This window comes from Neopsephotus bourkii, unplaced genomic scaffold (genome assembly GCF_033783945.1).
Source record: "Neopsephotus bourkii isolate Nb327-2 ecotype Australia unplaced genomic scaffold, CSIRO-AGI_Nbou_v1 NB_53, whole genome shotgun sequence".
Lineage (NCBI taxonomy): Eukaryota > Metazoa > Chordata > Aves > Psittaciformes > Psittacidae > Neopsephotus > Neopsephotus bourkii.
The window spans coordinates 10802076-10828250 of NW_026900570.1; the positions used below are offsets into that span (position 1 = coordinate 10802076).

A 26175-nucleotide genomic window follows, 5' to 3' on the forward strand; every position below is an offset into this window, starting at 1 on the left:
TTTTCTCTAACACAGAGATTCACAGTCAGTGAAAATTACAGCACACATCCTCCTTGCAGTCTTTGAGCAAAAAGTCCTCACTGAAATCATCAACGAACTGTGCCACAGAATAAATGAATGATACGATGTGTCTCCAATAAAACTAGGAAGTGGGGAGGAGGAGTTGGTCTTAAAGAGTTTATTTAACCCTCAGAAGGTAGTTATTCCTGCCTTCTATCTCACCAGTGCAGATGTATCAGCAAACACACTGTGGCATGAGAGAGAGTGCAGAGCGTCTCTTGGGGGAGGCCTTAATGAGTGACGGCTGCTCTCCAGGCATTGCCAGCCCTGTTTGCTAGGAGGTTTCAGGTCATATTTAAAAGTTTGCTTTCTCAGATTTGTCAAGGAAAAATGGTAAGACAGCTAGTTGGGGTTTTCTTAAATAATGTGGGTGTTTGAATACTGGGTTCACAGAGTGCTGAAACGTGTCTGACAGGGTATGGATGGGAGTTTGTATCTGCAATAAGGTTGATTTTTAAATTTGCCATGGACCAATCCAGGAAAGAGTGAGCACTGATTCACTGAGGCTCATAAGCATCCAAATAGAAGTAAACGCATTCAAGGGAGGGAGGAAATGTCCAAGCATGCACAGATACCACTTCTCATATTAGCTGGTTTTCAAAACGTCAACAGCTTGCTTCCACTGATGACAGAGCAGCACATTACTCCACTGAAATTGGTGCAGACTTTTTTTAGAGGAGCAATTGTTAAAGAGTGCTCACAGCCACTCTGTGCTCCAGATATATCCAGTCCTTAGACCAATTGGCAGCATATGCTGTATTTCCTCAAATGACAGCTTTTGTTTGTCACAACAGCAGAACAAAATAGTACATTTATTAAACAAAGCATAATTAGCTACCTCTTTACCTCCCAAAAAGGAACTGCAGAAAAGGATATTCTTTAGGACTCGGATGATGTTTCCATACTGCTTACAATGCTTTTGTATGGAGCAATCCACGTCAGTGAAACAATGCACACGGAAATGTGTTTGCTGCTCACATTGAAAATCAAGACGTTAAAGGCTAATAATCCAACCTAAAATATCTATGGTCAAGGTGCTCATAAGCTACTCCTATGCTAGGACTACATGGATCATTATCACTGTTTGCATTTTTTTGAACTGAAAAGCATACAAACCAAAGAAAAAAAAAGTATTTCAACAATAACTGTATTAAATATTTCTTCAATAACTGCATTATCTCTTTCCTCAATAATAGCTGAATTGAATCTTTCAAAGTAAGAATTTTTAATACAGGATCTATCACACAGTCGAACTTCTTTGACGTGACAGTGACATGACTTATAGAGCCTGGGCTCCGTGATCAAAAGGATTACACACATTAGCATCCCACTAATCACAGCAGGACAGGCCTGCCCATCAGGCCAGGACTCACGGAGGAGAGATCCGTAAACAAACACTTTCTCCCTCTCACAAATGTGGCTGGGAGCAGAGGCACTCCAAGGTTGGTGTGGTCTTCTCCTCTTTCAAAGAGATAAGGATTGTGTCTGCTGGAGTAAATAAATTCTCAGCATAGTCTTAAACTTCTGTTTGTTTACTCATTTTCAGACATTACCATCCTCTCCTGTGTTGTTATCCCTTTTATATTACCCTTGTATGTATAATCAAATGCCCTCTCTTCTGGATTGACCCTCTGTTTCTTCCTGTATTATAGATGCCTTTGATCTATCTTTCTTGCATCTCTGCGTCCTGCCTTGTAGTCTCAGCAGGATTTCCCCCTGACCCTTTGCTCTACCAGAAAATAAATGCCAAAATAGCATTTGTATGCATTAGCGTAGAACAAAAATAAGACAGATGCTCAAGAAGACTACACACAAGCGCCGCTGTGCTGCTGAGGCACTGAATGTGCTGGGCAGGGCTGTCTACTGGCAAGGCAAACCCAGGCTGGTGAAAGGTGGCCCAGCCTCTGAGCGTGGCTGAGCCCCTGGACCAACAAGGCAAGCAGGACATCATCACAATGGGGGAAGAAGGACCATCCTAAAATTTCAGATACATCTGTTAACTTTACTCCCTTCATCACACCCTCGGTGACTTGCAGGGTGCCCTTGTACTTCCAAAAAGCAGGACTTGGACTTTAGCTTTTTTCCCTTTTTTTCCAATCAGCTCGTATTTCAGAACCCCTTCCCTTGCCCCACCATTTGAGATGGCCCAAGTTATGGCTGACAAATTCTATTAATATGCTAACTGTAATACACCTGTGTGACAGAGGGACTGCTGCTGACTTCTGTTCTCTGCAGGCATAGCCAGTACCAGAAAAACTGAGTTATCTGTAGGTAGATGTGAAAAGATGCCATCGGTTCATAGAGACCTTAACAATTGCATCAAGACCACCAAAAGGCTGACCATCCCCTTCCTTCATAGCTGGAACTGGTGAGTAAGCTTCCCCAGCATGCTTGAGTCCACTGGCTCTTGAAACAAAGCACAATAACAAGGTTGCAGAAAGTGAGATAACCCTTTCCATTCAAGAAGTGGAAAACAACATCTGTTAAAAACAAATAAACCGGTGCAATAGCCTCAGGGAGAGACCCAGAGGATTTTTGAGATGCAGCTCATGGCTTGGTCAACACATTGTGAACAGCAAATTACAAGACAATTGTTTCATACCAAGCTCTCCCACCCTTGAACTCCCTCAAGGTTAATTAGGATGGCCTCTGGCCAAATTAATTAGAAGAGAAGATTTGGGCAGGACTTTGCTATGTGTTCCTAACTAGTTCCAAGGTGACTGAGAAGTTGAGAAACGCCTCACCTTCCAAATAAAGCCTGCTTGGCAAAACCTGAGCTTACATGTGCCATGTAATTTCTCTGACTATCAGGAGAAACACTTAAAAGTAATCTTTTCCTTATTAATGGCTAAGGCAGAAAAATTTTCTGCATCCTTCCCACCAAACAATATGCCCTTGTTTATTTTTTGTGTGCGTTTTAGGTCATAACAGGCCAGTGAAATTATGCATGTAAAGAACAATATACTACTGTAATATGGTACTTGATACACACAGCCTGGCAGACTCTGAAAGATCTCTTTTCCAAGATCAGGCGCATGCATGTTGCAGCACGGAGCAATCCTGAACATCACTGTTGGAAGTGAGGATGCAGAAACGGATGTAGCCTTCGAAACAACAGACTCAATTGGTACTTGAGTTGGTATTATAACATGCTGTGGTGGCACAGCTCAGGAGACCACCCCTGCCTGGAGGAGGACAGCCCAGCCCAGCTTCTCCATTCTGTGGCAGCTCTGCTTCAATCTCCTCCGGACTCCTGCTGCCCTCAGCATCCTTGGCAAAGGGAACAGCCGGCAGGACCACACTTTTTTCCTCCATGGTGAGTGGTAGAATGGCAAGAGCATAGTCTATGCACACAGTCTGCACAGAGGCAGGTCTAGCCTCTGTAATTACAAACTAAGCACTAGCACAAATTGAGGCTCTTGCAGTGGCTGCACCTCTGAACTACAGAGTCCTTCTCTGTCATTAATCCTATATTCTTTAGTTTGAAGCTGGAAGGCTGCTATTTTCCACATGTCTGTTCCCCACAGACAGCAACAGAGCTACTGGGCAGAATCAGAACTTGCAACACAGAGAAAATGCTTCAGCTCCTGCAAAGAAGTGCAGATGAATACTTTTCAGCAGGACACAATTCTCAGTGTCACCAGCCAAGATTTAATGTCTCGACTGCATGGATCAGACCGACTACTCGGAACAGTTACATCGTTATTTTCACTTACAGGCACGGGCTGGAGTAGCTTAACATGTAGGGTCCATGCCACTAAAAAGCCATTATTTTCAAGTCATTATTCTCAACTTTTTTTTTCTTTTTCTCCTCAAAAAATGAAGGAAGAAACCCCCAAACCCTTAATAGATGCAAGAGTCCTTTGGCACAGATCCAGCGGGAGACTAAGGCCGTAATTTGTAATTCTGAGGCAATTATGAATGACATAACAGCACAAATCTTCTGACATAACAGCTTTGTTTCTGCGTCCCCTGCAACAGTACATGGCTTAAAACAACCACCATAAACGAAATAACCCCAAAATCTCTGTGACTGCTGTGCAGATATCGGAGTAAGACTGAACACCAAGAGGATCAGCAGCTGATGTTTCAGACCCTGATGCCACATCCTGGTCGGTTCAACGGGAGCCGGCACCGAGTCGCAGCCGGCGCCCCGGGCGAAAGGGAGCACAGCGACGGGCGCTGAATGAACGTGAGGAGCTCCAGCTGCGGCACCCAGGAATTTCCCTGGGACTCCCGCTCGCTGCGAGCTCCAGGGAAACCGGGCCCTGCTCGGGGCTGGGGACGCCGGCGAAGAGACAGGGGCGATGCCGAGAAGGAGAGGAACGAGCAGGTGCAAAGCGGCCAGAGCAGGGACGGGCACCGGGGGGATGCGCCCCGCGGTGCCGCGCATCGCCCTAGGGCACCCCTCCGAGCCCCGCTGCCGCTCTCGCCCGCTCCTCCAGCCGCCCACCGCGCCCTCCGCGCCCTGCCGGGACTCACCTCTCCGGGCGGCCGCGCAAGCCCCTCGAGGGTCGGCCGGGGCCGCCGCGCTCAGCGGCCGCGGCAGCCGGGAGGCGCCGAGCCCGCGGCGGGCGGGGAGGGGCGGGGCGGGGCGGGATGGGGGGGCGGGACGAGACAAACTCGGTCCGCCCCGTCCCGTTCCCCCCCCCTCCGCCCGGAGCGGCTCTGGCGCTCCCCCGGCCGCCAGCGGGGAGCGTCCCAGTCGGGAAGCGGAGCTGCACTCGGGAGGTGTGGGGAGGTTGCGCTCTTCTTCCCCGTCCTTTCCCGCCGCGGAGCCATGCTTCAGCCTGGGGAAACAGCGCTTTGCCCCTAGCGAGCCCGAGGCACCAGCTGACCAAGCAGGCGTTACAGGCTGCCTTCCCACACTGGGATCCGCTGATCCTCCTTTAATCCGTCCCTGGAAACATGTTGGCCTGTGCACTGGGGAGCCGGTGCTCCGCGCTACTGGTAAATCGTGTGATGAGGCACTTGCAAGATGAAAAAGCCAAGCCTTGGGAGGTCTGGTTACCATCAAGTACCCACCCATCACAGGCACATGAGCTGGGTGGGCACTTAACTGTGAATCATAGAATGGTTTGGATTAGAAGGGACCTTCAAGCTCACCTAGTTCCAACCCCTCTAGGCAGGGACACCTTCCACTAGCCCAGGTTGCTCAAAGCCCTGTACAACCTGGCCAGGTCAAGGACATGTCCAACAGCAGACAGTGTGTCCTTCCAGATAACCCAGAAGGGCCTGACTCGTAAACCCACACCAGCAGTGGCAGTTCTGCCAGGAGCACACTCTTACATGGGGCAGGTTGTTTTCTTCATGAAGTTGAACAGGCACCTCCTGCCTCCCTGCTCTGCAGCTGAGCTCAGAAAGACAACTTTCTCAGCACAAGGAATATCTGCAGAAGGGAAGGCTGGGGTCCATCAAGGGTGGAGAGGGACCAGAGGAGACCCTTTCAAAGCTTGCTGTGACTGCTGGCACTTGGCTGCAAGCTCAAAGGGCTTGTCTTCATCATGGTTTTCATGGTGTAATCTGCAAGCCTTTCTGAATCATAGCTGGTTGCCTGCTTCCCCACCTCTCCAGTCCCTGGCATTTATTCAGCCTTTAGAAACAGGTGAATAATTTGCAAATATGTTTTGGTTTAATGACACTCTCAAAAATTATGTTTGTGAATTATTTACTTCAGCAATTGCTTAGGCCCGTCAACTGCTCACCATGCCTTAATTCACTTTTACCCTAGGCTATTGAAGTGCTTTACATGTGTTCATACACTGAGTCCTATTCAATATGTGCTCTAGCTAATAGTGGGAAAACAAAGGTATAAAGTTACACAATGAGTCCAAGGTCACGGGAGAATTCTGCAGGAGAGCACAGAACTGAGTACAGGTTCCCTGATGCCCTGGTTTTGTAGGGTGCTGGGAATAATTGTCATTGTCCTGCTTTTCTACACACATCTTTTATCTTCCAGCTATGAAGTTCTGAGCCTGCAGCACTGACACAAGAAGCATGCATCAAGAGCAATGCCATCAGCAGCAGGGGGACTTCCAGCAGGACGCCTTACACTCCATCCCTGCAGCATTCTCAATGGCTTTGCTGGTTGGGAAACCCCTGTATTTTCCCATGGTAAAACCTTCTGTCTGACACAGTCAGTCAGTAGAAAGTTTGGGTTTTGTCACAGAGCAACTTCCTGTGGGTGTGATGATAGCACAGGTTTCTATTAAGGAAGCTGTGCTGGCACAGGTTACGGCTCGTTATTTAAATGTCTTGACTCTGACAGGCAAACTGGGAGCTGTGGGGGCTTAAATACCCGTCTCTATTGTCTTGTATGGAAAAGATTTCCAGGACGACTTTTTCATCTGCATGGCTGCAGCTCTGAGCTGTTTGCTCTCCTTGGTTCTAGGAGACAGTCCTGTTTACATCCCTCCTTCAGAGCAAAAAAGCTTTTGCTCCCTGTTGGGTAAGTATGAGGCACCACACAGAGCAGGTCCTCGCTGCCGGAGCTCTCAGCTCTCCATTGGGAAAGCTGCCTCTGAACTGCCTTTGGGCAGGGAAGAGAGGGGGCAGAGGCTGAAGCTGCCACTCCAGTGAAGGAAAACTTGATCATTTACCAAACAGTGTAAAGGTGCACGGGAGAGACATCATTTCATCTGGAGGAGATCACGGGCTGTGAAGGGTGTGATAAAAGTGCAAAGGACAGCCCACCTCAGAGCTGCCTCTCTGAACCTGGGGGTATTCTTTAGTTACACTTCTGAGCACACTTCGTGGGCTGCAAAGGGATGTACAGCCCTTGGAATGACTTTGGAGTGCTGCAGTCACTGAAGATTTCCCTTAGGTGAAGTCAAAGGAACAGTTGAGAAGCGGAACTTTCCTCCTAAAAAAAGGAAAACAGCCACTCACGCTTCTAACTGTCCTGCTACAGAGAAAAGCCTGAAAACCTGAGCTGAAAGCATCTCCATGGTCGGACACAAGGAAGCAAATCACATGATATTTGAAACAATCTAGGATATCTCTCAGGCTGGATTCACAGTTAACTACCAATGAGAGCTGGCAGCCCCACCTTGTGTCCAAGCAAGATTGCCCAGAGGGCTGGTGTAACACATGAAGCCATTGGTCTGTGATTTGGGAAGTCTGGGTGCCGTATTCCGCAGTGGCAGCACAACTTTCAGGGGCTCCCTTTGCTCCTGCTGCATCTTGCCCGCTCCCTGTTAGAGAGCAAACTCTTTGGGCAGATGTTGCTCCTGGTTTTGCCTTAGCTCAGTGCCCACATCGGTGAGGCTGTGGTCTTAGGTGGCTACTGCAATGCAGAGTGTGACTTCCAGGAGAGGGGTGAAGATGAGAAAAAGCAGAGGAGACAGGAAAGCAATTCTGCTTTTCAGTGATTGGAGTAAATGGTGCACAACCTGCAGCACTGCTCCCCTGCATAGCCCACGATCCTGTGGCCACCTGGGTAGATCTCCATCTCCTGGCTCTCTCTGGAGAAGGGGCCCATTGACAGATAAGATTAAGTTTAGAGCTTCAGCTTTGAAAAGGATGGAAGAATTAAATGTGGCTACAAGAGAAGTGTACAGATAGGGTTTGTGGAAAAAGAGTGCTAAAGCCTCTGCCCTGCTACAGAGGATTCCTGAAATGCATGAAAACTGGTGGATGGGGAGGGTGACAAGGTCAGGCAATTGAGGAGAGAGCTGTTATTGCCCCTTTGCTTTGCATGGCTTGCAGGGGGCAAGAAGAAGGTCAAAGAAACCATAAACCAAAAGCTGGTGGTGGCTATGTGGTGGCGTCAGAGGGGAGCATCTGCAGAGGAGTATGGAGGGGCTGCATGAACCTAGCAAGTGGCAAGGCCATCCCATGTGTCACAGCAGTTGGGTTCAAATCAGCATCCCACGGGACATGGTAGAGTGGGTCCACATGCCTATGCAAGCAGCGAACGCCAGGGCTTGGCTCCTAGGGAGATGAGGAGCAGCGCCTGCAAGTCTGAGTGAGTGGCCGTTATGGACAGAAACCGTGGAAAACAGAAACACACAAACATAAGAGAGGCAGGCCAGATGGGGGAAATACAGATGAATTAATGCACAGGGAAGGGAAAAGGAAAAACACACAGGCACGCTGCACACCAGCCAGCTCTTCAGCAAAAGCACTGCTGCGTGCCATTGCTGTGATGAGTGAATGGGAAGTCCTGCTCTGCTCGGTGCAAGTTACTGCTGCTTTATGCCTTTATAATTCTCTCTGGCCTCAAAATCTCCCTCCTCAGGAGTCCTCTGTTTATGTTTTATGTCCCGTCATCAGCGTTGCTGCAAGGGGCCAGAGCTTTCATGCCATTCCTGCCGAGCTTGTTGCAGGCTTGGAGACTCATTTTTCTGGAGTAATCCTGCATTAGTGGTTTTTACATTGAAATCAAGCAGATTTCTTCATAATATGGTGTGGTTTGAAGTGACTAGGTACATTATTTTTTCCCCAAAAGACTGTAAGTTTTTGTCTTAGATCCAGTTGCCAGGAATGTATGTAGGAACATACGCTGAAATCACCACATACCTGAAGTTTACCATAACTAACTAGCCACAGATGTGCTACTAAACCTGTGCTTATTTTTTCCTCTTCTCCATCCTATATGACATGTTAGAGCCTTGATATATTAAAATTTCTCAAAACAGATGCTAGTCATAAACAAAACAGCCATTACCCTTTAGCAACAAAACATGTCACATTACCTATCCGCCAGTAATCACCTGTTTATGGAATTGGCACCTCTTCTTAGTTTGGAACAGAGAAGCTTCACATATTTTATTGCTACATCAAGGAAAACACTAAGCATCGCCGTGGAAAGGGGATGTTTTCATTTGCCAGTTCTTTGGTGTTTCCTTAGCTGTATTTTGACCTGCTGTTTGGGGATTCAATTCTCAAACTACTTTATTGCTTTCTAAGCATCCCAAATAAACAGATGGGAGGGATGTGTATTGAATAGAGGGAAATAGCTCATAGCACCAGGTGGTGACCATTCTGCAAGGCCGATGTAATACATAGCAGTTATGTAATACACAGTGTCTGTGCAAGGTGTTGGGCCACAGGCTGCTGGGGAGGAGTAGTACTGCACTGTGATGGAGAATATTTTCCTTTAGATGTAAGGAAATAGATGCTCAGCTATTCTTTCTTTTAGATATACCTCAGAGTCCTAAAGTATGACCACAAATGTGAGCTGGAGGGAGGGAAAAATGGGGGGGGGGGAGAAGCAAAAAAATGAAAGACTGGTTAACACAGAGATAGGGTGTACCAATTACAGTGTGTGTTCCTGAACATTGAGAACACTGCTGAAGAGGCTAAGAGGTGTGGCACACAAATCACCCTTCAGAACTTAGCTGGTTTACATTTGGGAAAATTAGGTAGTGCTTCCAAAACTTCTGAAGTGCTAAATACTGTTAAAATAATCCTTACAGCTCTTTACCCAAGGACTTGGCTCAGGATACTCAGCAAATATTAATGAGTTTCTTATCGTAACACCCAGGAGAGATGGGAACGTATCACTGTAATTACCCCCGTCACCCAGCTGAGGAACAGAACAGTCAACCCTCATTTTTCAGGAGTTTCCTGACCAAAATATTTGTACAGTCGTTGAGCTGAAAAGCTCTCGGGAAGGGCCGGGAGCTCCAGCTGGCCTCAAAGCAAGGCATCAGGACTGGGGAGGGAAAGGATCATCCCTGAAGGTAAGGGAAGATGAAGGGAAATAGTTACGCAGTAGCTAAGCATGTTGGTGTTGGAGCTATCCTATTTTTCCTGTTTAAAATATGGATGCTCACTACTCTAGAGAAAGCTAATCCCTGTATTCATGTAATGCATTAGGTACAAGGGTACACAAACGGTACAATGCAGATTGTTACGGCAGCTCCATCGATCTCCATGAGGGTACATGAGGAGGCTGAGCTGTGGATGCCACATTGTCGTTCCTGCTAGTGATATGAGCTTCACTCATTAAGGAGTGAAGTCTCACAGACAAGGGAAGTGTGGTCATGGCTGAGAGGTATGCAGCCTGGAAACAATCTTTTCCCAAGCACAGGCAAGGTTTTAGCTTGATTTCTCTAATCAAAAAGAGAGGGTTAGCAAAAGCTGTGAAGTGCTGGTGGAAAACACACTTCAAATGAGGTAAAAGAAGAGCAGGCCCTGCTCAGATCTCATGTATTGCAATCAGATGTTGATCTCCATGGAAATACCCACTTCCATGGGCACTTCATCATTACTTGTGAGTGCTCAGCAGCTCGCAGCCAACACTAAGCAGCCCATTAGGTCGTGCCTGATACCTTCTGTAGGTCTAATCAAGCAGTAGGATCCACTCTCTTCCACCAGATTTCTAGCTACAGCTCCGTACAGTTCTGCTGTGACTCCAGGTTTAGTGTGGCAAGTTTAGATATTGACCTGTTGGAGTTACAATGAAGGATGAGAGCAAACTCAGGTTGCCCATAGGCATTAGCTAAAATTTCTTTGCCTTTTTCATAAAAATCTATTGCAAATAAATTGCAAATCTACTTTGAAAGAGGAGGAAAAAAACCCCCATCTTTAAAACAGCTGCAAATGGATTCTCAGTAATATAGATAATTTAACCTGCAAACACATAGCATGTGCTGAGCAGCTCTCTAGGAGAATAGAGTCTGAAATAGCAGGGCACCTGGGGGAGGACATGCACAAGGGGCCAGGTGATAAAAGTATGTGAAGTAATAGAGAAACGGCAGAGATAGTTCAGGAATGTCTCCCCCCTTTGCTGAACATATGTGTATAAACAATTAGCTGGAAGATGGCAAGTACAGTATGGATAAAAGAATTCTTATTTGTTTCCACTGATACAGCTAAGTTGTGAAAAACACTGCTGTAAGATACAGCTGAAGCCCCGAGGTTTATGAGGAACAAACAAAAATATGTACCAATGGCAAAAGCATAAATATCAAGAAATAGGGTCTGGAGGGGCTACATCATTCAAAGACTTTGAAGTTCTTTTACCAGCCTGTATTTATTGGGAAAATAAAGGAAACCTGCCCTGGAGAAGGTTACCCCCTTCCCCCAGCCTTTGCAGCAAGCCCTAACTTGGGGAGCATGGGTTTGCACTGGGGAGAGGGGAGCATCGTTGAAATGGTGTGTTTTAATGTGAAATCACAACACACGATAACATGTCTCCTCTTATAAATGATCTGTGGCATAGTTCCTATTAGTTCCATAAGAAGTGAAGTAATAGTTATTTAACTCATCAATTTTGGCTTTTAGCTACAGTAACATTGATTTTTAAATCTTACATTTCAAAAGGCAGCACTATCCTTTCTGAAATACTGCCTTCCTTCTGTAGATCTACATGAGCTGGCTTTATGAGATCAGGGGGAGAAAACTATCTATAGTAGGTTGTTTGTTTTTTTCATAGGAGAAGTTGAGCACAGTAGCAAGGGCAGAGCATGAAGAAAGGCTTGCCTGTAACCAAAGTACTCAAAAAGTTCAGCAAGAGTTTGCAACACCCCTTCATGCCAGCGCATTCCCACAGAAAGCCTCACCCAAAAAGCTGAAATTGCAGTCCTTCTCTGTTAAAGAGAAAAAAATGGGAGAATGGCTTGTAATTTTTGAACCAGGAAAGCTATCTTTATCTTCCAAAGAACAGCCCCTTGAAGATGTGACTGTCATCCAGGGTTAAAGAGCAGGCAGAAAGCCCACAGTGGGATGGGGCCTCAGCAGCTCAACACCCAGGACCAGGCATTTGTCTCCTCTAGTGAGGGGATGCTCCTGTTATCTCTCTGATGCATACCAGTAAACACATCTTGACACTGGAGATTACACAGATCCCAGAGCTCTGGAGTGAGGCCAGGGACATGCACCAGCCCCAGATCATCTCACCACCACGGGAGCAGGCAGAGACAGCGTGAAGAATCGTTATCAGAGAGCAATGACATATCATGGCTGTCTTGAGCAGATCAGGGGGTCAAAGGATTATGACTGAAATCCATTCTTCATAGAACAATCTTTTCCAAATGCCTTACTCATGAAATGACACAGGGAGCGTGCTGTTATCTGTGGGGTGGTACAGAACCACCTCTGTTTCAAGCAGGAAAAAAAAAACAAAACTAAAATAGAGCTGAGCAGAGCATCCCCATTGCACAGTCATGCTTGCCAAATTGGTTTCCTTCCCCCTCAAACCCGCTGGTGGACAGGTTTAGAGGACTGGGTGGGGATGTGTCTTTAGCCCTACAGTAACAAACTTGCCTTGTGCATGTGTATTTTACTCTTGGATTTAACTCTTATTTGCTCCTGTATTATTTTACATCAGAGTGTGCCCTTCTGCAGTTTCTGCTATCATCCCCATTTCTTGCCTACTGTCTACTGGAAATGCCTCTGGAGGGAATGGAAAAGCTCTTTTGCTGAAAAGTTATCTAAGCAGCATTATGGAAGCATGTTTTTTTTCTCAGTAACCTTTGAAGTTACAGCAACTGTGCGAAGGATTGCAGCACCAACACCAGAATGTCTGCCTGCAACATAAAGGTTTGCAGGTCTCTAGGGACTATATTTGGAGTTGAAAGTTACTGAAATCTATTAATTATCTTGTAGAAGTTGATAGTGATGTTACAAAGAAATTTTGCTTGGAAGATAGAGAAATCCAAGTTCTCATTCCAACATGCTTTTCTTGTCAAACTGAATTCTTCCATTTCCCTCCTTCTATCCAGGACTAGAAGGAAAATGGAACCAAGCTCCAAAATAATAGAAGTTTGGGTTATTTTTTTAGGCAAAGCCTCATTCAGATTAACCTGAAGGTTTCCATGTGCATTTTATTGTGTTATTTTGTTCTAAGGCCACCTTCTGTACAATATATGAAGTTCACAATTCACTAGAGGGCTTCCAGACTCATCGGTGGAAATGACGCCTTTACCTCACCATGTTTTCTGTGCTTCAGATCAGAAACAGCCACAATGGAACCCTAAATTTGTTACAACCTTTCTTTCACTGGCTCAAGCTTTACCCCCCAACATTTTGGCATACTGCAGCACTGTGATACAGGCTGTCCTTCAGAGGAATGCTCCTTTAAGGACTGGGGTGCTGCAGGACATTTATACCCTTCACATTCTTAAAACTCAACACCACCTTGTCCAAAACCAGTCAACCCCTCAGGCAAGTCCCTGTGCTAGAGGTTTCACATCCATCTGACCAAATGGTGTGGGACCTCACGAGACCTCCCTTTACTTCACAAAGGCTCTGGGAGAAGATCAGCCAGCTGGTCTCTAAATGAGCTGCTGTTTGAAAGGAGATTAAACACCTCCCTGCGCATGCAACTTATAGTCAGGCAGACAACATCAGAGAAGCCAAGCTGCATCCATTCCGAGGAGAAAGTTAAAACAGAAATGAGTCTTCTTACTTCAGCTCTGCCTTCTGTTGTGCCCTGCAGGCAGCCTTTACCTGTGACCATGTATCCTGCAAAGTCAGAGTAGGCTTGCTTAAAGTGAAACCCAGCACACTCAGGCTTATCCTTAAATTCCCATCATTTCTAGAAGAGCCTCTGTCTCCTATTCAACACGAACTGAGTGATCATGAGAACCACCACAAGTCATGTAGGTACTTGACATATCTCAGAAGCGAAGCTGAAGAGTTGAGGTTACTGCATAGCTCAGGTTTCAAAAGTGGCCACTCCATATTTGAGGCAAACAGTCACTACAGACATACCACTGCTACTACTTTAATACACTGTCCTCCTCTACCCACCAGGAGCCACCTTCCTAACAATGTCAGATACATGGATGATGGGAGCTGCAAATCCATTTCAACACCAAGTCAGTGGTCCTAACCTGGCTAGGTTTCTGGAGTACACTAAGCTGATGGTTTTGCAGTGAAAGCACTGAGGAAAGTCCTGCTGAGGGGTGTTTTGCTGTGGAAGTCATGAAGGAAACAGCTTGGGGCAATGACACCATAACCCAGTACAGCTGTTTCTGCAGTGATCATTTGTTCACATCCTATGATGCATTAAAAGAGCAGCTTGGAGCATTTCTGTTGCTGCTTATCCTCTGACTGGGCTGTTGTTAATGCAACACTTACTCAATGAAGTGTTTGGGATGAGGTCCAAAAAAGCACTTAGGTGCCTAAATCCAAGACAGTGATTCACAGCTGCCTAAGGACTTAGGTTCCCCCTTTTGTATGCCCCATCCCAGAACCTCTTTAAAATCCTGGCCTTCTGCAATGAGGTGACTCTAGGTGCTGCCATCTTAGCAGGGCTTGGCCACCAGAGCCTGCCTGTCTGCCATCCAGCCCTGCAGATGAGATGGTCATGTTCAGGATCACTCAGATGCTCTGTGGCTGTGTCCTAAGCTCATAGCCATAGCTGCTCTTGCTCAGACTGTGGCTGGTGCTTCTTTTCCCTGTTGGTATAACCACCACGGAGGGGGAGCTACTAGATAGATACCTCTTTGCAGCCACATAATCACAGCAAGTGTGGCACAAGAGTGACTTTATGCTGATGAGGGAAGAGGCTGCCATTTTCCCCCATGTAGCACTCTGCTTCTCCCACTGTTTAAGAGGGGCAGAAAACAGATGTTCCCTCTTCTGCTCCTGTGCTGCTGATGGCCTGACATGGAATGATGGAGACAGGTGAACTCTGCAGTCTGGTGGATGCTGCATATGTTGAAGCTGGACGAGTCATGGAATGCCAGGCTCAAAGCCACTCATACTGCCATCAGACAATAAAGCTGTACAAGAACAGCTCGAAGTCATTCCCAACATGGTATAAAATTCCTCCATTAACCAACTCTTCTACTACATTTCAGAGTGTATCTGTCCATGTGCCTCCTCCTAAAGACAGAGCTCAAGAGTTACAGAAACCTGGTTACTGAGCTCCAAGGAGTTTATAGGGAACAAGAGGGAGTGTAGTTGCTCTTCTGCAGTTTATTCACCTTGCTTCTGAAAAAGCCAGTTACCTCCCAGGAGGCTCTTGGGGTGGATGATGAGCTGAGGCATGTGTGCTGGGAACTCATTAGTTGGGACGGCAGCACCCTTTTCTGTAGCACGAGCATCTGTTTGGGTGATCCGACAGACACCTTTCAACCACGTTCACGTGTCTTGCCATGAGATCATTAAGCTTTGCCAGGTTTCTCCTCTTGTCTGATAAAGCAGTTAGGGATCTGTATAACAGACACTTGCACTTTTCAAATGCATGTCTCAGGTAGGGCTCTACACGCACAAGCTGTTTTTCTCATTAAGTCCTTCAGTTGCTGCAGTTTACCTAAATCCATGCTGGACTGGAAAAGGCTTAATCGATGTAACACATTCGCTCCTGGTGATCTCAGGGAGCGGCTATACCAATCTAACAGATGAGCTGATCTGATAGCAAGTAAATTTGGGATGACAAGCAAGGTTTATCATGTTAAACCAGATGCCATCAGCACCCTCCAGTCCTGCAAAAACGCTCTAATTCTTCATAAAGCTATTACTGAGACATTAAATAAAAACATGAGATCTGAGCTACTTCCTGCTCCAGCCTTCTGCTGCTGGCTCTTCTTCCTACAGTCAGGAGGAGAGCTGGATGTGGAGGCAGGTTTCTGAAATTATTTCAAAGATGAGATTTGGTGTCTTCTCTGCCTACATGCATCCTCAGCAGGAAAACTGCAGAGTGGCAGAAGAGAGATGAGGGCTATTACAGGGTGGAAAATGAATCTTCTGTGGATCTGTCCATGCATGTGTATCTGGCTGGGCTCCGGCCTTCAGCCATGCTGCGATCCCTATTTCAAAGGGACCATGGTTCCTTCTCAGATTACTGGTGCTGGCAGAGCAGCAGACCTGGCAAGTGAGCTTCCAGGACTGTCTTATCCCTCACAATCCGTATGAAATAGGTCCAAGTAATAATATTCTTGGAGCGCCAGATACACAGATTTTGCAAAGTTTGGGAGCAGCAAAGCACACTATTAATAAAAGAGTCACAGTGCTCTTGGTTTTGCTCTCATTGTGAAAATTATAAAGCAGAAGTTTTATTTTGTCTAGGTCAAAGTCTCTGGGCTTCAGGTTTAGAGTTGTCAGAGGCTACTGAGCAATGAGGCTTCATTCAATGGACATCAGTATCCGATCCAGGAAGCACCATCTGTCTGCTCTGGTATGTTCAGTGGAGGAGTGAAGAGGAAAGCTTGTCTGAGAACCCAGTCTGTGCTATTAGCACTGCTGCAGCTCAGAGTAGCTTACCAAAGGTGTCTTGGCTTAGAGGGAAAAAATGTAGGCTTTTGGGGATGTTTACAAGCACATACATGACTGTATACAATGGCAAAATCTAGTATAACCCCAATCGTCATATTTGGTATTGTAGTAATGCTGGCTTATTTTAATGGGGTACCTTTAACAGGGAGAAATAAAGGACATATTCTGAAAATACTGGGAACCAGGTACAAGAAAGAAGCTGCTCATAACGGGTGTTTTTGCTTAGCCAAATGTTGTGAAATGAAGTTTGTGCCTTCTGGCAGTATGAGCCTGCTTGGGAAGGGAGAATTTCTCCTGATAATCAAGACATTTTCCCTACACATTTTCAACAGGCAAGTCTCAGTGGCTACCATAAAGAATCAAAGTCTTCGTGCTCCAGAGACCAAAGCACCCACCGTTTCCCCTCGTTTGTAATTTAACAGCTTTATGGTTTACACTATGGTGTCTCTTTTAAAGGACATCCCGGTGGAATTAGCCAACATTAGACTTCAGGTGCAGTGGGAAAATGTGCAGCAGAACACATTTATGATAGAGGCAGACGTTTGTGGCTAGGTACACTGCAGTGGATGTTGCTGAAAAGGGCAGCTTTTCTGCAAAGTTCTGTTATATCCCCTCAGCAGGAAACAGTTATCTATAATACCAATTTCCTGCAGAATTTCACAAATCCTTCCCTACAGGGATTTCACCTTTCATCGTTTCCCCTGCACAGGACAGAAAATATAACTGCAGTGGTACAAAATCAGATTTCAGGAGTTTTTTGGTTTTTTTTTCTATTTTGGAGCACTTTGGCATATTCAGAGCTACCATATACCAAGATTTTCTTGCAGAACCTACCTTTTTCCTCTTCTACGGACATTTCTAGGGGGAGAGGGGTAACAAGGCTATGTGGCTAGGGATGCAGGTTAGGGATGCAGGTTAGGGATGCAGATAGGATGACCCTGTGAACACAAGACATTTTCCTGTGCCTAGTACCTGGCAGCCCAGCAGCTGCAAGACCTGGCCTGCTGACTGACGGGTACAAATAGCCAGTTAAGTGTTTTAGCTGCATTTCCCATCAAGAGGATGCTTGTGATGCTGTGCTGTTTGTCCACCTGCCCCTGGCAGTGTGTTGCTCCACCAGCCGCTTTCACCGAGTCCTGATGGTAGGGACATTTCAAAGCCATCGAGTCCCCATGGGTTTGGGACAGGCAATGAGCTGGGTCTTTTCCCAGCACCAGCCGCCCTTGACCCAGGCAACTGCAGAGGGGACAGCAGGAACTGTTAAGGCAGTAGCCAAAGCAGTGTGAAGGGTCAGACCCTGATCAGACTCTCAGACCAACCAAACCAACCTCACAGTCTCCTACAAGCAGCTCCATCACTGTTTGTCCCCATTTGTCCAGAGCTGTTTATTAACTCCAGCCCGGATGACCTGATAGCTCAGGTAAGCTGAATCTGATTTTCCAGCTGAAGGAGCCCTCAGATCTTTACTGTTTCCATCGAGATTTCACTGTAGAAAGCACATTGCCCCGAGGCCTGATCTTCAATGCCAGCAGGACAAAGCACTGAGCGTGCCCAGCTGCCAGCTAGAGGAAACTCAGACCTTTGCTAAGCTCTGTCTGTGGAATAGGGAGGAGAAAGAGTGGGGCAGCAGCCCCTGGTCATGCACCCAACTGAGGATCTGACCTAGTGTGTCCCATTGGTGCCCATGGTGACCCAGAATGCAGCTCCTGCCCTGCATGTCTGGCATGGGGAGATGCTCCCCTTTCCAAAATGCAGGTTGTGCCAGAGGGATATTGGTGGTACGGTCCTGGTGCCACTCAGATGAACTGATTCAGCAAGGCATGGGGGAAAGGCAAGAGACACCAAAGCAGCTGCAGAGGCTTTGAGGGTAAGAAAGAGGTACAAACAGGGAGAAAAAAAAACAAACAGAAAAGACTGTCTAATAGTTTTTGAGTTCTTAGGCTCCTGGTACCAAAGATGGACAAATAAAATTCATTTTTGTCAAGGTATTTTGCTTTAAAAAATTGGAAACTTGAAATACAAGTGTTTTTTAAATCAAATGGGAAAAACCCCCAAAACACCCCCAAAACCCAAAACTTGTTAAAAAATGGTTTTCCTGCAAGAAATGACTAAAAAAACCCAATGACAAAACCTCTTATTTTAGGAAGAATATTTTCAAGTCACAAAAGTCCGAGTAGTTCTGCTCCCCACTGCAGATGCTTTCAGACATGGCCAAAGCACGTGCATTTGTATATGGAGTGTGATTTACTCTTCTTTGGGATGTCTTGTCTTCATTGTTTGCCTTGAAGCTACAGAAGAGCTGTCTTGTTTCCTCCTCAGCAGAAGGGGACACAATGTATGATGCTACTGTCCAAAAAGCGTTAGTGGAAGCACACAGACTCGCAACACTGAAAATCAAAGCCATGAAGTGATTCTGCCGGGCTGTTGGTATAATTCTGTATTCATCCCTGATCATCCATTTGTATTCATGGTCTTTTTACTTGCTAGAATTCTCTAGCAATCTTTAATGAAAAAAGAAAGAAATTCATTTCCCACTTGAGATCTCAGAGGGACAGGGTAAAGATGTAATTTGCATGATAATCAAGGCCTCCTTCAAGGGTAGTGTAGGATCTGGATAAATTAGCCACAGCCTAGCGTGAGTGGGAATATCCATCAAAAGTTTGTCCAGTTAATTCAGAGACCAGGTGATCGCAAAGTTTTGTAGAAGCCAGCAGAGCAACAGCCGAAGTGAGTTGTTACAGTGAGCTCTGCACACCAGAGAGCCCTGCTGAATGGGTACAAGGGAAAACAAGGATCATCACAGGCACTAGCGCCTCTCCCTAGACGGCAGCTCTCCAAGCGGAGAAGCTTCACCTTGCCCTTATCCTCGCCTTGCTGAAGTCTGGGAAAGGGGTTAGTGGCACCAGGTCTCAGCACCTTCATAGAGGATTTCTGATTTTCAGCCTCAGTGTTTAGTTCTTATTTTAAGTTGGACACTTTTGATTCGGTTGCTGCGTAGCCGTGATGTCCCAAACATGCCACAGCATTTGCAAAATTCAACAACAGCCAAGTCCTTCTTTGACTCGGAGCAGTCCTGGTTATTTCTGCATGCAACGGGAGAAGCAGGGATCCTGGCCTTCCTCTGCAGTACATCCCTGAGGAGGATGTAATTACTGAGTTGGGTTTTGTAGCCTTTCTGCTGGATGTGCTCTGACTGACAGCCCAGGCCAACCCACACTTCTCTCCTCCATAACAGTGGAAGCTGATCTGCCTGCAGTGCCAATAAAAATAAATCATCTGGTTGCCTTATGCTCTGTGTGGATGAAAGCAGTCATCAGTGGTCTGTGCTTTTGTGTGCTAACTTTACGCCCACAGCATTCTTGTTTTTAAATCAAATTGCAGGATTTTGAAGAGGCTACTATGTGCTGGAGGGGGACGGAGGGCTGAGGCTCTGCGTGGACGAATGATGAGGTTACAATGCATTCATTGTTCAGTTTAAAGAATGGTTTTTCAAATTAGGCTTGCGTGTATGAGAGTAATGTTCTCATTGACTAGAGCAATGCACAATAGACCACCCACAATTTGGGAGAGTGCTATGAGTTTGTCCCTCTGTGGGCAGGCATCACTTAGTTTTCCATCCTAATTCTGTCAATATATTTTCAGCCTGGTCTTAATCATTCCTTCTAGATGAGCTGGAAGCATATCTGGATCACATAATTTTCCATGGTGGCCTCGTAGGCAGTTAAAACATGATTTCAAGTTGAGAGTCCTCAAAGTCTGGAGTGTTAAGACCTGCACCACTGATTCAAAATCCAACTTCAGGGTTTTCCACTCGTTCAGCGTGGGAGTAAATCAGGATTTATTCTGAAGACAGAGATTTACATCACTTTAAAGCAGGAATAAGGGAACATGCCTTATGGGGAACCATGTGGTAGGTTCTTCTTTTACAATATACTGGAATCTCAGCTATTTTGCAGTACTTTTGTCACCATCCCTATCACCAGTCCCCCTACTTTCATAACAAAGTAAGTGTGCAAGCAGCCAAATACGATGCATTTTGTGGAGGCATCACTCCTACTCAGGTTGCATTGAGATAAAATTTTATAACTTGAAGCCACCAAGGGCACAACCCCCAGCTGTATTTTCATCTGGAACATATGTCGTTCTCCCTTCCCCTATCACTTGCAGCAGAGATGCTTGGACAGGTTGTTATTTATGTCGATGCAAACTGGTGGTACCAGGCATATCTCCGCTGTAGTGAAGGAAAGTATTAGCGCCGTCATCAATGCACAGCATGTGTATGCGATGAGATAATAAACATCTGGCACTGAGCAGCTACTGGGGTTCTGTAAATCCCTTGTTTCGTAGTTTTGTGCAGAAAAGCTACCTCTAGCACTGTATATGACTGTATAGTCTCAACTAATAAATTATAGATTGCATTGGCCCTTACAAAGCACTGAGCTGTGCCATGCTGCTTTCAGATCCCCAACTTAGAACTTGTGCCCAAATGCCCCCTAGGACATTGGTGCCTGAAGAGGACTCAGGAAGCTCTCAGGTATCTGTGGGCTTGCTTGTAGATGCCTAAGGTTTGCTTTGCTTCCTGACATCCCAGCATCTCGGCCAGGCCAGGCAGCTCAGCATCTGCCTTCAGGCTGGATGTCTCCCACCTGGGACACCACACATGACTCAAGCTGCCTGGCCAAGTCTTCCCACATGAGCACCCACAGTCATGGCTGGCAACCCACTGTTGTGACTTGTGCTCACTGTTCTCTGAGCCCAGAGGGATGTGAATGCCACATCTCCCACTTCTGGAGAGGTGAGTGTTCAAGTCCCTGCTCCAGGTGCAGGCTTTTGCATTGCATTCAACTACTGTTTAGGATGCACACCCTAAAACCCTCTGTTATTAACTCAAGGTTGGCATACAGCTAATCTTACTCCAAATCGAGATTACAAATGCTACTAATATTCACCACTGTTGAGAATAACAAGAATAAAGAGATCATTAGGGAGTGCTGTCACTATGGCAAACCCGCTGCAGAACATATAGCACATACAATTCTGTGATGGGGCATTGCCAGCTCAAAATCTCTCGGGATTGGTATGGGACCAAATTCAACCCTCTCTTGCACTGCCCTACAGCTAAACTGTCTTGAGTTTGCATCCCTGTGGCTTTATGTGGTAAACTGGTGGGATATTTGATCTCCAGTACCAAGAATAGGAACGAAATGTCTGGTTCCAGTGCCTGATACTCTGCAAATATCTATTTTAGTGGCCAGGTCTGAGTAAAAAAAGAAATTAAATAGAGGGATGTGGAAAAATCTCTTTATGCCTATAAAAGGATCACTTCAAAACCACAGGATTTTGTATAGGAACCTTTTTCCTTAAATAGTAGAAACAGTCGCTGTGCATTCCTTCAGTGTAAAAAATGGGGGTTAGAGTAGAGACTCCGTGTGCAGTGGAGTTTCCTCTCCTTCCATCTCTCCCTTTTCTCCCCCTTGCCTCACGTGTACCTTGTCTTAGCCCCAGAAACTGTGTTTGTAGGAAGCATGAAAACAGTGTAATTGATATACGTATATATGTATATATTTATACACACAGATATAATCAAAACCATATATATGTATATACCGTGCGGTGAAAGAGGAACTGCATGGTGGGATTTTCCTGCATTCCTCAGGAAACAGCTTTCTGTCCCATTTTCCCACCGAGGTAAACAGACCTTGGCAGTGAATTTTCCTGGGTGGCTGACACCCCATTGCAGGTTCCTGCTGCAGGCTCACACCTGCTGCAGCCTCCTCCTGCCTGCCACCAGCCAGAAAGCAGGGGCATAAAATCCAAAGCTCTTCAGCAGCGCCTGTACGAGGGCAGTGGGCCAAATCCTGCCATGCAAAACCCTGCTGACATCATGGGGATTAGATGGGCTGCTAATCAGGACAGTGGGATTTATGTCAATCTTTTACTTCAGATGCAATGCGAGTCCCCCAGCGGTCAGTGTGGGATGGCCGGGGTTGTGAAGGGACTGGTCTACCCAGGAGTGAGCAGCAACAGGGGTGGTGCTGGGATTTTGGGCCTTCCAAGGCAGCAGAGGACAGGACTGGGGAGAAGGTTCCTGTGACTTTGGGGTTCAGTGGCCCCTTGGCAGAAGGTTTGTGTGAGAGTGGGGAAAGGAGTCAAAAGGTTTCCATCTTCAAACTGGAGACGGGCTCAGCTTGAGACTGAAACCTTTTCTGGGGGCTGTTTAGAAACCAGGGTGATGGTTTTACTGCTTTATAAGAGGAGTCTCATGTGTTCACATTAACATGATGAAAATATCATGCAGAAGCGTCTGCGGGGACTCAGTCTGGCTCCAGTCCATCCCTCCGCCACATGCCTAGGTCAGTCCTTACAGATGTCTGGATAACCTGTTCTTAAAAGCCTCTAATAACAGAACCTCTGTAGTCTCCAGAGACAAAGTTATCTCTGTGTTTTACTACTCATACTATTAGGAACATACCTTAAATCTCTCTTAAATCTTTCTTAACTCCCTCCCGGCCAGATCCAGTACACACCCTCACCGAAACTTTAGCATGTGGCTGCTATCTACAGCAGGGATGGAAAGTGGTTTATTTACTTTCTTTTTGCTAAGCCCCTTCTGTGCCTGAAAGCCATTACTTCTCCCTTCAAAAACCTGTTTTTTAACCAAACCCAGTTTCTTTAGCACATACCCGCATACACCTTTCTTGAAGAATAGCATTCCTATCCCTAAAAATATCTCTAGGTGAAGTCTCACACTAGCAGGGAGTGGGGTGAGCTGAACAGAGGGCAGATGCCTTGCCTACTGTATGTACTCTAAATGGAGTCTGGGGGCTTTTTTGGCAACAGTATTGACATTATAGGTACTCAACTTGTCAGCCATCACACCCTGCAGGTCCTGGAAGCCAGCAGCCCAGGCAGTCAGCCCCAGCCTGGCTCAGGGACACTGCAGAGAGGTATGCATTCATCTTCCCCCTCCCAAAATGCATCTGAGGGCTTTTCAATCCCTATCTCCAATTTGTCATTCCTGCAGCCTACAGCCAGCACAGCACCTGCCAGAGCCGCAACAAGCACATTGTTGTATTCTTCTATTGCCCAGCCTGTCGATGAAAATGTTGGTTAGTTATGGGACAAAGGGGAACCTCCAGGGTCCCATTCTAGGCACTCCTTTATTGAACATGGATATATACAACTTTGTAGTGGCTTCACCCTTCTCATAACAGTTTCATTCCAACACCATTTCTGCTCTGTGCTCATGAAAGGGACGATACTGTCAGGCTTGGTAGAAACCAGAAGGAAAGGGTGCTGGGGTGAGAGTGTACCCACTTTCCCCTGTGCTAGCAAACACCTCCTGAACATTTTTTAATGTGACCTGGCAGCAGACCAGGGTAAATGGCATGTTCTTTTTACAGTGTTTTGGCCCAAAGTATGCATTTCAGAGGCTTAAAAGAGCAGTCAGTCAATTAAATGTGATAAACGAGGCCATTTGTCACCTGCACTTTAGCTTTTCTTTTAAAGTATAAAACGAGATAATGAGCAGGACTTGAAAAATCCTTTGTGGTGTTGAGAGCCAAGGGCACATGACATACAGAACGGATTTTCTGCCTCTCCCATCATGAGAATGCGATCTGACAATACTCCCCCTCATGACACAGAAATCAGAGACAATGTTAGGAGGGGAAGAAAACCACTGATGGTTGAAAAAAACAGTGACATGTTGCAATGAAGATAAGAAAAGAAATGCACCTAGTTAAGGGCAAATCTACCCCATCACTAACTTCCTGTGGTAGGTGCTAGTCAATAGGAACACTAACACAGAGACAGCTGCATAGCTTACAAAACAGCCTAAAGTAGCATAGTTACCAACACATGACTAGGATGTGATCTGCAGGGTCCTGCACCCTGTGGGAGTCCTGAGGCTCTGGGGCTCCAGGCGGTGGGATGATATTCCTCCTGTAATGTCCATAGCTACATGCAGCACAACACATGGGGACACCCTGTTCACTGACAGCCATGTAAGCAACACAGTACAGTTATGTAGCCCATAGAAGTGGCGGCATTTAGGTGGTGTGCCCATTAGTGTGGGTTAGTGTCTATGGCTGGAGGCTAGAGCTGGTGCTGGGTCCAGAGCTGGAGTGTTTCCACATCTCTTTGAATAAATGGCACCTTTCTGGCAGGTTCCCTGAATACGTTTCCTTCTGTGCATCGTCGTTTTCTATCTGTGTGTGTCTAGGAACTAGGAAACATTTACTCCAATGTACGAAACCTCTCTGCATCTGTGGGACACGAATATGTTGACTGTATTGACTGCATTTCACATTGGCATGTGCCAAAATGTCAGTGTTACTTTGACACCCTTTTCCCATCTCCGCTTTACATCTACCCACTTGTGCTGCTACCACAGTAGGAAACGATTTTGTTTTTAAACTTGTTTTCTTAATAAGTTATCAGTTTATACTGATTACATTGAGGCAGGAATGCCAGTAAGTATAGTTGTGCACAAACACAAACAGATGTGTAAGGAGGTGAGAACCACTGACAAGTTTGTCTCTGCAACCTATGTTTTATTTACGTCTGTATTGTGCTGTCTTGGCAGCATTTGATTTATTCCTGGGATGAAAATCTTGCCTCTTGCAAGCATGGACAGCCTCACACATGTAATAATAAATACAGTACACAGAAACATGCATTTTAACAAAACTACCCAGATGCACCAACAGGAGAGATCGAAGTAACTCAAAGGACAAAGAATTAAAATCTTATTAAAGGAAAGAAAGTCCCAGTCAGGTACCAAACAAGTAAATGCCAAACAAGCAGTTGAGCCAGTGACAGCATCAGGTTAGCCTAAAGTTATCAGCTGATAAAGAACTTTGATGGGGCTCTTGGTGGAGGACTGCCCTCCTCGGGATCCCAAGTGACCAAAGGGCAGCAGCGCGCAGTCAACTGCACCCACGGGGTTTCCAGCACTCATGGTGGCTGCCACATTAGCAAGGTCTGTGCCCGAGGGGACGTTTCAGATGAGGTTTCAAACAATAGGACCAGATTCTGTACTGTATGAAACTGCTGGTCTGTCTGTCCCTGCCTCTCCTGGAAGCAGGCTCAGCCATAGCCCACGGGTTGCCTCAGCAATGACCTGCTGAGAGGGTGGGATAATCCTGCTGAAGCGCTTGGTGGGCTGCCCATTTCCTCTCCTTCCAACTCACTTGCTTCCAAAACAAAATCTTGTTGCAAAGGCTCAGGCCCTTTCAACTCTGCATTCCTGCCTGTAACACGATCCTTTTTGAAAAGGAGGTGAGCTGGTAGAACTCAGTGAACTCAAAAGGGAAAAGATCCCAAATAATTGTTGGAAATGATCAGAAAGAAATATCTCATAAACTAACATCCTAAACCAAACAGAGAACTGAAAGTTTCAGAAGCAGTTAGCTGTGAAATGGTATGTTTTCAGAAGCACAGTGACTTACAACAGGCAATGGAGGTGTGGGAGTCAATGCTAACGCCTTTCCCTTCCTCACCCTGGGGCTGCTGCCTACACTGCAAGGCGGTTAGGTAAAGATGCTACCACCACACATTTCACCAGCAGCATGAGAATCCCACCACTGAGGTATCTAGCTATGGCTCAGGGAGTGAATCATAGAATAGTTAGGGTTGGAAAGGACCTTAAGATCATCAAGTTCCAACCCCCCTGCCATGGGCAGGGACACCTCCCTCTAAACCATATTACCCGAGGCCTTGTCCAACCTCGCCTTGAACACTGCCAGGGATGGAGCATTCACAACCTCCCTGGGCAACCTATTCCAGTGCCTCACCACCCTAACAGGAAAGAATTTCCTCCTTATATCCAATCTAAACTTCCCCTGTTTAAGTTTTAACCCATTACCTCTTGTCCTATCACTACAGTCCCTAATGAAGAGTCCCTCCCCAGCATCCCTATAGGCCCCCTTCAGATACTGG

General features: G+C 46.2%; 1 protein-coding gene across 4 annotated transcripts in view; it reads right to left on the reverse strand.

The window, feature by feature from the left end:
- Positions 1–26175, reverse strand: part of JCAD (junctional cadherin 5 associated) — a 62415-nt gene that overhangs the window by 25830 nt on the left and 10410 nt on the right. Inside the window, exon 1 of one of the 4 annotated variants that reach the window (XM_061350817.1) lies at positions 4543–4662. The exons of 2 other annotated variants lie outside the window; for them this stretch is intronic. The gene's annotated coding sequence lies outside the window, so the exon portion shown is untranslated. Of the gene's footprint in view, positions 1–4542; positions 4663–26175 lie in introns of those variants that run through there. One more of the 4 variants, XM_061350790.1, reaches the window with a different exon arrangement.